At 45.2% G+C, this 12,334-nt stretch overlaps 1 protein-coding gene across 13 annotated transcripts in view; it reads left to right on the top strand.

Moving 5' to 3' along the window:
* Nucleotides 1-12,334, top strand: part of trdc (T-cell receptor delta constant) — a 116,222-nt gene that overhangs the window by 59,590 nt on the left and 44,298 nt on the right. Inside the window, exon 1 of one of the 13 annotated variants that reach the window (XM_087974829.1) lies at nt 10-33. The exons of 11 other annotated variants lie outside the window; for them this stretch is intronic. The gene's annotated coding sequence lies outside the window, so the exon portion shown is untranslated. Of the gene's footprint in view, nt 1-9; nt 34-6,273; nt 6,299-12,334 lie in introns of those variants that run through there. One more of the 13 variants, XM_087974827.1, reaches the window with a different exon arrangement.

Genomic DNA, 12,334 nt, shown 5'->3' with positions numbered 1-12,334 from the left:
TTGGAGAGGGGACAAAGTTAACCGTGGTGCCAAGTAGGTATTCAAAAACAACTCTATACTATTGATGTCTATAATACGAGCGTCTTGTGTGTATAATTTCCTCTTTGTAAAGCATCCACTGAGATCTCCACAGATGAAATTCATGTTGAATATCAAGCGTTTCCTGCCCCTTTGCTTTATAGATTGTTAACAGCAAATCTCACAGACTAATAACCGACTCTTGGAGTTTGGGTCAGATGGTGTGTGAATATTGCGAAAGGGAAGGTAATTTTTGGAAGTCAGTCATGATTGAGACTGGAGCACAGTGAGTGTTGGGTTCTGAGTGGACAACTTCAGGAAACTGACTCCAACTCACGAAAATTGACTCTCATGAGTAACGTACATAACATGTGTGTCGTTTCATCCAAATGTTATTGGTGGGAGAGGGAAATAACAGTCACTAACTGGGAGAGGGTTTTTGTCAGGAAGTGTAGGGTTATGTGAAATATAGCAGCGACAAGATTATCTTCGGAGGTGGGACCAGGCTGATAGTGGAGCCAAGTAAGTGTTGGGGATTTTCACAGAATAATGTCCATGGGCTTGTGTTGGATAGTGACCACAAGTAGGTCAGCAGAGATAATAATTCCCCAGACCACAGATACGGTACAGCAAGGGATACTGTACTCGGGGTAAAATCCCCAGATTATCGGTGGGACTGACCCACCAGGCTCTCTGCTCTGAGTCAGGATCAAGATAATCCTTTTCTTTAGAAAAACAGATTCACATCAGTGCTCCTTTAGAAAATACTTCCACATTGTTAGTGTCTGTATCACAGCATTGAAAAATGGCATAGCATGTGCCCCAAGTGTACCCATCAGAGAATAAAGATCACTCCGCTGGGGTGGGTTTTTGCTGGGGGACGCAGTGCTGTGTGAATGCTGGAGGTGCTGCATATAAGCTTATCTTTGGAAACGGGACAAAGTTAACCGTGGAACCAATAGGTGTTCGGAAGCAATTCGACACTGCTTGTGTCTACTATGTTAGGATTTTTTTTTTAACAAAGCATCTGCAGAGATCTCACATGTGAAATTCACCTTCAATATCAGACAGTTTCTGTCTCTTTGCTTCGTAGAGAACAGGTCTTTCGACGTCTGTGGCAATTGGCCTGTGTGGATTGAAGTAGGACTTTTTCTGAGTTCCTGGGTGAGTGGGAAGGGTTTAGGGCAGACCCGGGATAGAATTGGATTGCGAAGTGGAGCAGTTCCACAAAGCAGCAACCGTCCATTTGGACTGATAAAGCTGCTTCCAGAGAGTACATTATTTCAATAGAACTTGTTTGGGGGTTCTCATTAATACCTGAGCTCCAAATTAATGCGTGTCATAGCCATAGAGTCATAGAGATATACAGCTTGGAGTATATCTCTATTCAGTCCAAATTGTCCATGCTGACCAGATATCCCAACCCAATCTCATCCCACCTGCCAGCACCCAGCCCATATCCCTCCAAACCCTTCCCATTCCTGTGCCCATCCAGATGCCTCTTAAATGTTGCAATTGTACCAGCCTCCACCACTTCCTCTGGCAGCTCATTCCATCCACGTACCACCCTCTGTGTGAAAAACTTGCCCCTTAGGTCTCTTTTAGATCTTTCCCCTCTCACCCTAAACCTATGCCCTCTAGTTCTGGACTCCCCCACCCCAGGGAAGTGACTTATCCTATCCATGTCCCTCATGATTTTATAAACCTCTATAAGGTCACTCCTCAGCCTCCGAATCTCCAGGGAAACCAGCCCCAACCTGTTCAACCTCTCCCTGTGGCTCAAATCCTCCAACCCTGGCAGCATCCTTGTGAATCTTTTCTGAACCCTTTCAAGTTTCACAACATCTTTCCGAAAGGAAGGAGACCAGAATTGCACGCAATATTCCAACAGTGGCCCTAACCAATGTCCTGTACAGCCGCAACATGACCTCCCAACTCCTGTACTCAATACTCTGACCGATAAAGGAAAGCATACCAAACGCCGCCTTCACTATCCTATCTACCTGCGACTCCACTTTCATGGAGCTATGAACCTGCACTCCAAGGTCTATTTGTTCAGCAGCACTCCCTAGGACCTTACCATTAAGTGTATAAGTCCTGCCCTGATTTCTCTAAATGTCAATAGAGGCCTTAAAATCGCCTTTTTGAAATATCCGTGTGTCCCAGGTCTGCCCTTGTCCAGGCCACAATCAAACCTGAGATATGGTTCATTAATGGGGTTAGCTGGATAGAGGGAGCCAGGAAGAGAGTGAGGAGAGCCTATCTCTGTTAAATGGATACACTCTACCTTGGATTGCAACAGTAAATCTCACAGAATAAGAACTGACTCTGGTGGTTTGTGTGTGAATATTGTGAGGAGGAAGCCAGTTTTTGGAAGTTGACCATGAATTATTATGAAATCCAGTGAGTGGTAGTTTTTTTTTTTAAAATGTACATCTTTAGGTAACTGATTCCAATTGATGAAGGGAATGTCATATGTAATGTGCGTAAAATGGGAGCTGTCTGCTTGAAGCAGCATCGATGGTCCAAAGAACAGACACTAAATGGGAAGGGTTTTTGTTAGGCAGTGTAAGGGTGTGTGAATGATGGCACCTACAAGCTTATCTTCGGAGGTGGGACCAGACTGATAGTGGAGCCAAGTAAGTGTTGGGGATTGTCACAGAATAATATCCATGGGCTTGTGTTGGATAGTGATCACGGGTAGGTCAGCAGAGATAATAATACCCCAGACCACAGGTAAGGTACAGCAAGGAATATCATACTTGGGGTAACATCCCCAGATTATCTGTGGGAATGACACACCAGGAGCTCAGCTCTGAGTTGGGAAAAAGCAGATAGTCCCGATTTCACATCAACACTGGATTCGAAAATGCTTACAGAGAGTTAGTGTCTGTATCACAGCACTGCAGAAATGGCATGGAGTGTGCCCAAGTGTACCCACCAGAGAATAAAGATGGCACTGGGGTGGGTTTTTGTTGAGGGGCGCAGTGCTGTGTGAATGTTGGAGGTACTAAGCTTACCTTTGGAGAGGGGACAAAGTTAACTGTGGAACTAAGTAGGTATTCACTAACACTATCACACATCTCACGTATATTGTGGGAGTTGGTGTGTATGTGTATTTTGTTTTCAGTATAAAGCATCCACTGAGGTCTCCCGACTCGAAATTTATCTTGAATATGGTCTGTTTCTGTGTCTTTGCTTTGTAGAGTATAGACGCTACATTTTCTGAGGTGATTAGCCTGTGTGGATTGAAATGGGAATCTTCCTGAGTACCTGGATCAGGGGGAAAGGTTCAGGGGAAACCCAGGATAGAATTAGAGACACCGATAAGCCCCTCAAAGCAGCCAGTCGGACAGAGGAAGCTGTTTCCACGGCGTGCATTATTTTAATAGAAATTACCATGATGTTCTCATTCATTCCTGAGCACTAAGGCGCATGCATGTGATTTCTGTAAATCCGGAATGACGCCCGGAAATCTCCGTGTGTCCCAGGTCCACACTTGTCCAGGGCACACTCAAACCATTCAGCTAAATTTTTAGCAGTGTTATCAGATAGACAGTGGGGTCCAGAGAGGGAAGGAGGGAGTCAGGGGAGTCTATTCGAGTTAAGTGAATCAGCTGTACCTTATGTTGGAACAGTAAATTTCACAGAATGATCACTGACTCTGGGAGTTTGGGTCAGACTGCTTAAGGATGTGTGCGACTGTTACGAGTGGGAATTTTAGGAAGGCAGTCATAATTGAGAGTGGGATCCAAGGGATGTTGTGTTCCATGTGGATAAATTTAAAAAAAAAAATACGATTCCAACTCGTGGAAACAAAGTCTTAAGGAATTAACGTGAAATGGGTGCCATCTGGTTGAAATTGCTTTGGTGTACAGACAGAGAACAGTCACTAACTGGGAGAGAGTTTTTGTCAGGAAGCGTAAGGATGTGTGAATGCTAACAGCAAGCCTATCTTCGGAGGTGGGACCAGACTGATAGTGGAGCCAAGTAAGTGTTGGGGATTGTCACAGAATAATGTCCACAGACTTTGTGTTGGATAGCGAAAACGAGTAGGTCAGCAAAGATAATAATTCCCCAGACCACAGGTATGGTACAGCAAGGGATACCGTACCTAGGGTAACGTCCCCCAGATGGTGGGGCTGACACACCAGGAGCTCTGCTCTGTGTTGGCATCAGGAGAACCTGATTTATATATTAACAAAACAGACCCTAATTCACTGTTTTAGAAATTAATTGCACAGGGTTAGCGTTTGTGGGACAGCTTTAAAGAATGGTATGGCATGTACCCACTAGAGATTAAAGACGGTAATGATCACTCCACTAGGGTGGGATTTTGCTGAGGGGCGCAGCGCTGTGTGAATGTTGGAGCTGGTAATAAGCGTATCTTTGGAGAGGGGATAAAGTTAACCGTGGAAGCAAGTAGGTATTCAGTAATACCTTTACACTGCTTATGTACATTATGTGACTGCGTATCTCTGCAAAAAGCACCTCGACGTAGATTATGCCTCTTTGCTGTACAGAGTGTAGACCCTACAATGTCTGAGGTCATTAGCCTGTGCGGACTGAAATGGTAATCCTCGCGAGTACCTGGATCGGGGGAAAAGTTCAGGACAAACCCAGGATAGAGTTAGGTAGTGAAACCTAGGTGGCTCGTCAAAGCAAGAACACTGTCCAGTTGGATAAAGAAAGCTGATCCCGCAGAGTACATGTTACAATAGAAATTATTGTGGGGTTCTCATTAATTCCTGAGCAGCAACTCGATGCGTGTGGTATCTGTAAATAGACAACAGTAGAAATCCCCAGGTCTGCCCTTGTCCAGGCCACACTCAAACCACTGAGATATGATTCATTAATGTCGTTAGGGGGATAAAGGAAGCCAGAGAGGGAGGAGAGTCTATCTGTGTTAAAGGCATGCACTCTCCCTTAGACTGCAACAGTATATCTCACAGAATAATAACTGACTCTGGGAGACTGTTTAGGAACGTGTGTGTATATTGTGAATGGGAAGCAATCTTTTGGTACTCAATCCTGATTGAGTATGGAATCCACTAAGCGTTTAATTCTGAGTGGACAGCTTTAGGAAACTGATTCCAACTCATGAAAATAATGTCTTGATCAATGTATGTAAAATGGTGTACCCATCAGAGAATAAAGATGGTAATGATCACTCCTCTGGGGTGGGTTTTTTGCTGAGGGGCGCAGTGCTGTGTGAATGATGGAGCTGGTTATAAGCGTATGTTTGGACAGGGGACAAAATTAACCGTGGAGCCAAGTAGGTATTCAGAAACACCCGACACAGCTTATGTCTATTATGAGGGTTTGTGTGTGTCTCCTCTGTCTGTGCAAAGCATCCATTAAGATCTCCTCATCTCAAATTCATCCTGAATGTCAGTCAGTTTCTGCCATTTTGCTTGATAGAGCATAGACCCTACAATGTCTGAGGCGATTAGTCTGTGTGGACTGAAGTGGGAATCTTCCTGAGTACCTGGATCAGGGGGAATAATTCAGGGGAAACCCAGGATAGATAGCGAAGCTGAGAGGCAACTCAAAGCAGGAACACCGTCCAGCTGGATAGAGAAATCTCATACATTCATTGAAAAGAAATTATCGTGATGTTCTTAGGTAGAGCAGAGTAACATCCCCAGATTAGCGGTGCGGCTGACTCACCAGGCACCCTGCTTTGAGTTGGGAATGGAAGATTTTTTTTCTATTCAACATAAAAAGCCTTAATTCACATCATCACTTGTTTAGAAAGTACTTCCACGGGTTTAGGGCCTTAAACACAATATTGAAGATTGGCATAGCGTGTGCCCCAAGTGTACCCACCTGAGAATACAGATGGTAATGAACGCTCCCACTGGGGTGGGTTTTTGCTGAGGGGCGCAGTGCTGTGTGAATGCTGGACTTGCTACTAAGCTCATCTTTGGAGAGGGGACAAAGTTAACGGTGGAGCCAAGTAGGTATTCAGTAACGCCTCCAGCCCGTCCACTTTCTGATCCATTTTTTTTTTATGGTCCCTATCCTGCCTGCAACGGTCCTCTCGATTTTCCCACCAGTGTCTTGATTTTTTTTCTCTCTCTCTCTCTCTGAGGCGAGAGGGACTGGCTAAGACGTACAATACCAGGCGAGTCGGGATTGGAGGGGATCCTGTATGAGCTTTAGCGAGATATTTGAGGGGAATGGAATGAGAGAGTTGGATGAAGAGAGCAGCAGACTTGCCCTGTGAGGCGTAAATACTGGAGCTGACCGGTCGGAGTGAGAGACCTCTTTCCATCGTGTGAGTTATTTTCATTATCCACCGCATTTTGACAAATCCCTCGACATCTGAGAAATATTAGAGGCAGGTGGTGATTTCCCCTGACGTTTAGCAATCCTCGATCTTTTCCCATCTCCATACCATTTCCTGTGGAGGAGACAGAGGACTAAGATGTTTCTCTTTTTTTTTTCCAATATGATTTGTACAGTTATGACATGTGGAAGAAATACTGTATTGGAGGCAGTTGAGTGGAGGGTGACTCGGTTGATGCCAGACATGTGTGGGTTTGTCTTAAGGTGGGAGACAGACTGGATTCGGCCCATACTCTTGGTGGTGGTGGCATTGAATAATAAGATAAACTCTCAGTGATGTTAAAGGGGGGGGGGGGAGCGGATGGGCAAAGAGAGGATGGTTCCCAATGTCAGGGTGGGGTGGGGGGCGGGGGGAGGGAAATCTAGAACAAATGGTTATAGTTCCAGGATAAGGGGAAACGCAACTCGGAAGCAGAGACTGGGAGTAATGACTTCCCTCAAAGGGTGAATCTGTGGAACTCACCCCCCCCCCCCCTCTCCCCGGAGTGTGTTAGGTGCTGGGACGTAAAACAAATGTAACGCTGGACAGATTCTGGAACAGGAGGGTGATGGGGACATGGCAGGGAGAGCGGAGTTATGGCCTGGATGAAATTCGGCACAAACGCATGGAATGCAGGAGCAGGTGTGAGGGGCTGAATGGCCTCCTACTGCTCCTATGTTCTGTGTACCCACATCGGCTGGGTTTTTATGAAGGCCTGTCAGGCTGTGTGAACTATGGAGCTGGTACTCAGCTTATCTTTGGAGAGGGGACAAAGTTAACCATGGAGCCAAGTAAGTATTCAGCAACAGCTTTCCCCGGCTTATACTTGTTACAGGAGTTGGCATTTTTTCAGCACAAAGAAGTCCTCAAGTGAAATTCATCTCTAATATCAAACTGTCTCTGCCCCTTTGCTGTGTAGAGTACATTCCCTACAACGTCTGAGTCGATTAGCCTGTGTGGATTGAAGTGTACAATGTTAAAAATCACACAACACCAGGTTATAGTCCGATAGGTTTAATTGGAAGCGCTAGCTTTCGGGGCGCCCCTCCGTCATCAGGTGGCATATATTGAAAGAGACCGGATTGTTAGTTAACTTTCAATATATCATTTCAGTTCTATCACACCGTAAACTTTTGCTATAAATTCTGTGTCTTAAAATCTTATTCTCCACTGCCACCTGATGAAGGAGCGGTGCCCCGATAGCTAGCGCTTCCAGTTAAACCTGTCGGACTATAACCTGGTGTTGGGTGATTTTTAACTTTGTCCACCCTAGTTCAACACCGGCATCTCCAAAATCATGGATTGAAGTGGGAATCTTTCTGAGCTCCTGAATCGGGGGAAAGGTGCAGGGGAAATCAAGTTTAGAATTAGATAGTCAAACAGAGAGGCTCCACAAAACAGGAAGACTGTCCGGTTGGAGACAGAAACCTGCACCAGCAGAGTACACTATTTCCCTAGAAATGATCATGAATTCCTCATCCAATTCCTGAGCACCAAATCAATGCGCGTGATTTCTGTAAATGTGAACTGGGCAATTAGAAATATCCAGGTCCTCCCTTGTCCAGGTCATTCTCAAACTACTAAGGTATGATTGATTAATGCCGTTCTATAAATAGAAGAGGCCAGAGAGGGAGAGAGGGTGGAGAGTGTATCTCTGTTAAATGGAGAGACTTTACCTTCGGTTACAACAGTAAATCTGACAGAGTAACAGCTGAATGGGTCAGGCTGTTGCAGGATGAGTGTGTATTTTGCGAAGAGGGAAGCTAATTTTTGGAAGTGGGTCGTGATTGAGGATGTAACCCAGTGAGAGTTGGATTCTGAATGGACAACTTTAGGACCAATAATTCCAACTCATCAAAGCAATCCATTGGTACTGTATGGAAAATGGGTGCCATCCCAGGGAGACATCACAATGGTGGGGCAGACAAAGACCACCAGTAATTCGGAAAGGGATTTTGTCAGGACGTCTAGGGCTGCATGAAACAGGCTTTTCTTCGGAGGTGGGACCATTGGTGGGACTGATACACCAGGCACTGCTCTGAGTTGGGACCAGGAAGACATTTATTTCATAAACAGCAGATAGGCTCTAATTGACATCCATGCTGCTTTAGGAAGTATTTCGATAGGGTTAGTGTCTGTGGGACAGCATTGAAGAATGGCATAGCAGGTGCCCCAAGTGTAAGCACCAGAGAATAAACACCAGAGATAATGATCACACCATTGGGGTGGGTTTTTGCTGAGGGACACAGTGCTGTGTGAATGCTGGAGTTGGTGATCAGCTTATCTTTGGAAAGGGGACAAAGTTAACCGTGGAAGCAAGTAGGTATTCAGTAACACCTCTACACTGCTTACATCCATTATATAACTGTGTGTGTGTGTGTGTGTGTGTGTGTATTTTATGTCTGTAAAAAGAATCTGCTGAGATCTCCACGTGCGAAATTCAAACTGTGTGTGTGTGTGTGTGTGTGTGTGTATTTTATGTCTGTAAAAAGAATCTGCTGAGATCTCCACGTGCGAAATTCATCTTGAAAATGGGACGGTTTACGCCTCTTTGCTTTATAGAATGTAGACCCTACAATATCTGAGGGGATTCACATTGTGTGAATTGAAGTGGTAATCTTCCTGAGAACCTGGATAAAGGGGAAATGATCAGGAGAATCCAATGATACAATTAGATAGCTCATCCAGGAGAGGATTCTCCAAGCAGGGACATTACAGGACATTATTTCTATAGAAATTATCGTGAGCTCCTTACTACGTCTGGAGCACCAAAGCGATGTGTTGATTTCTTTAAATATGTCCTTGAAATCTCCATGGGTCCCAGGCCTGCCCTTGTCCAGGCTACACTCAAACCACTGAGAGATGGTTCAATAATATGGTTAAGGGGATAGAGTAGGCCAGAGAGAGAGACAGAGAGAGAGTGAAGAGAGTCCATCTGTAACAAATGGAGAGACTCTACCATAGATTGTAACAACAAATGTCCCAGAATAATAAGTGACTCTGGATGTTTGGGTCAGAAGGTTTTTAGAACGTGTGTGAATATTGTGAGAGAGAAACAATTTTTGGAAGTCGTTTCCAAACCAGAAGGGACTGCACTGACTTTTGCTTCTGAGTGGACAGCTTCAGGAAACTGATCAGAACTCTTGAAAGCAATGTCATGGGTAATGTAAATGAAGTGGCTGTCTGGCTGCAATCACATTGGGGGGGGACAGACACAGAACTAACTCAGAGAGGGTTTTTGTCAGGAAGTGTCGGGCTGTGTGAGTGGTAACTTCAAGCTTATCTTCGGAGGTGGGACCAGACTGATAGTGGAGCCAAGTAAGTGTTGGGGATTGTCACAGAATAACGCCCACGGGCTTGTGTTGGATAGCGACCATGAGTAGGTCAGCAGGGATAATAATTCCCCAGACTGTAGATACGGTACAGCATCCCCAGATTATCGGTGGGGCTGACCCACCAGGAGCTCTGCTCTCAGTCGGGATCGAGAGAATCTTTATTTCAAAAACGGCAGTTCTCTCTAATTCACATCCATGCTGCTTTAGGAAGTATTTCGATAGCGTTAGTGTCTGTGGGACAGCATTAAATAATGGCAGAGTATGTGCCCCAAGTATATCCACCAGAGAATAAAGATGGTAATGATCACTCCACTGGGGTGGGTTTTTGCTGGGGGACGCAGTGCTGTGTGTATGCTGCAGCTGGTAATCTGCTTATCTTTGGAAAGGGGACAAAGTTAACCGTGGAGCCAAGTAGGTATTCAGAAAAAAAAACCCTACACAGCTTATGTCTCTTTTGTGACTGTGTATGTGAGTGAGAGAGAGTGTGTGTGAGACTCTGTGTGTGTGTGTGTCTGTCTGTCTGTCTGTGTTTTATCTCTCTACAGAGAATCTGCTGAGATCTCCACGTGTGAAATTCATCTTGAAAATGGGACGGTTTACAATGTAGACCCTACAATATCTGAGGGGATTCACATTGTGTGGATTGAAGTGGTAATCTTCCTGAATGTCTGTATAAAGAGGATATGATCAGGAGAATCCAATGATACAATTAGATAGCTCGTCCAGGAGAGAATTCTCCAAGCAGGGACATTACAGGACATTATTTCTATAGAAATTATCGTGAGCTCCTTACTACGTCTGGAGCACCAAAGCGATGTGTTGATTTCTTTAAATATGAACTAAGTCCTTGAAATCTCCGTGGGTCCCAGGCCTGCCCTTGTCCAGGCTACACTCAAACCACTGAGATATGGTTCAATAATATGGTTGGGGGATAGAGTAGGCCAGAGAGAGAGAGAGAGAGACAGAGAGAGAGTGAAGAGAGTCCATCTGTAACAAATGGAGAGACTCTACCGTAGATTGTAACAAGAAATGTCCCAGAATAATAACTGACTCTAGAATTTTGGGTCAGAAGGTTTTTAGAACGTGTGTGAATATTGTGAGAGAGAAACAATTTTTGGAAGTTGTTTCCAAGCCAGAAGGGACTGCACTGACTTTTGCTTCTGAGTGGACAGCTTCAGGAAACTGATCAGAACTCTTGAAAGCAATGTCATGGGTAATGTAAATGAAGTGGCTGCCTGGCTGCAATCACATTGGGGGGGACAGACACAGAACTAACTCAGAGAGGGTTTTTGTCAGGAAGTGTCGGGCTGTGTGAATACTGGCTACGACCAGCTTATCTTCGGAGGTGGGACCAGACTGATAGTGGAGCCAAGTAAGTGTTGGGAGATTTTCACAGAATAATGTCCACGAACTTGTGTTGGATAGCAACCACGAGTAGGTCAGTAGGGATAATAATTCTCCAGACCATAGATACAGTATAGCAAGGGATGCTGTACCCCCAGATTATCGGTGGGGCTGACCCACCAGGCGCTCTGCTCTGAGTCAGGATCAGGATAACATTTATTTAAAAAGAAAGATCAGCCCTAATTCACATCAGCGCTGGTTCAGAAAACACTTCCACAGGGTTAGTGTCTGTATCACAGCATCGCAGAATGGCATAATGAGTACCCCAAGTGCACCACCAGAGAAGAAAGGTGGTAATGAACACTCCACTGGGGTGGGTTTTTGCTGAGGGACGCAGTGCTGTGTGAATGCTGGAGTTGCTAATCAGCTTATCTTTGGAGAGGGGACAAAGTTAACCGTGAAACCGAGTAGGTATTCAGTAACATCTCTGCACTCTTTATCGCTGGTGTGTGTGTGAGTGTGAGACAGACAATGTGTGTGTGAGAGAGAGTATGTGTGTGAGAGAGAGAGAGTGAGTGTGTATGTCTGTATGTGTGTGTGTGAGAGAGAGAGAGTGTGTGTGTGAGAGAGAGTGAGTGTGTGTGTGAGTGTGTGTGTGTGTGTGTGTGTGAGAGAGAGAGAGTGAGTGTGTGTGTGCAAGAGAGAGTGTGTGTGTGAGAGAGAGTGTGTGTGTGAGAGAGAGTGTGTGTGTGAGTGAGTGTGTGTGTGTGCACGAGAGTGAGTGTGTGAGAGAGAGTGAGTATGTGTGTGTGAGAGAGAGAGAGTGTGTGTGTGTGAGAGAGAGAGAGTGAGTGAGTGTGTGCAAGAGAGAGTGTGTGTGTGAGAGAGAGTGTGTGTGATAGTGAGTGTGTGTGTAAGAGAGTGAGTGTGTGTGTGTGAGAGTGAGTGAGTGTGTGTGTGAGAGTGTGTGTGTGTGTGAGAGAGAGAGTGAGTGTGTGTGTGCAAGAGAGAGTGTGTGTGTGAGAGAGAGTGTGTGTGTGATAGTGAGTGTGTGTGTAAGAGAGTGAGTGTGTGTGTGTGTGAGAGTGAGTGTGTGTGAGAGAGTGTGTGTGTGAGAGTGAGTGTGTGTGTGAGAGTGAGTGTGTGTGTAAGAGAGTGAGTGTGTGTGCGTGAGAGTGAGTGTGTGTGAGAGAGAGAGTGAGTGTGTGTGTGAGAGAGAGTGAGTGTGCGTGTGTGAGTATTTTTCTCTGCACAAACCATCCACTGAGATTTCCAGATGTGAAATTCATCATCCAACCTGGACATC

Source organism: Chiloscyllium plagiosum, unplaced genomic scaffold, assembly GCF_037043375.1.
Source record: "Chiloscyllium plagiosum isolate Xiang-an unplaced genomic scaffold, Cpla_swu_hap1 HiC_scaffold_27, whole genome shotgun sequence".
Lineage (NCBI taxonomy): Eukaryota > Metazoa > Chordata > Chondrichthyes > Orectolobiformes > Hemiscylliidae > Chiloscyllium > Chiloscyllium plagiosum.
This window is presented reverse-complemented; position numbering and strand designations above follow the sequence as displayed.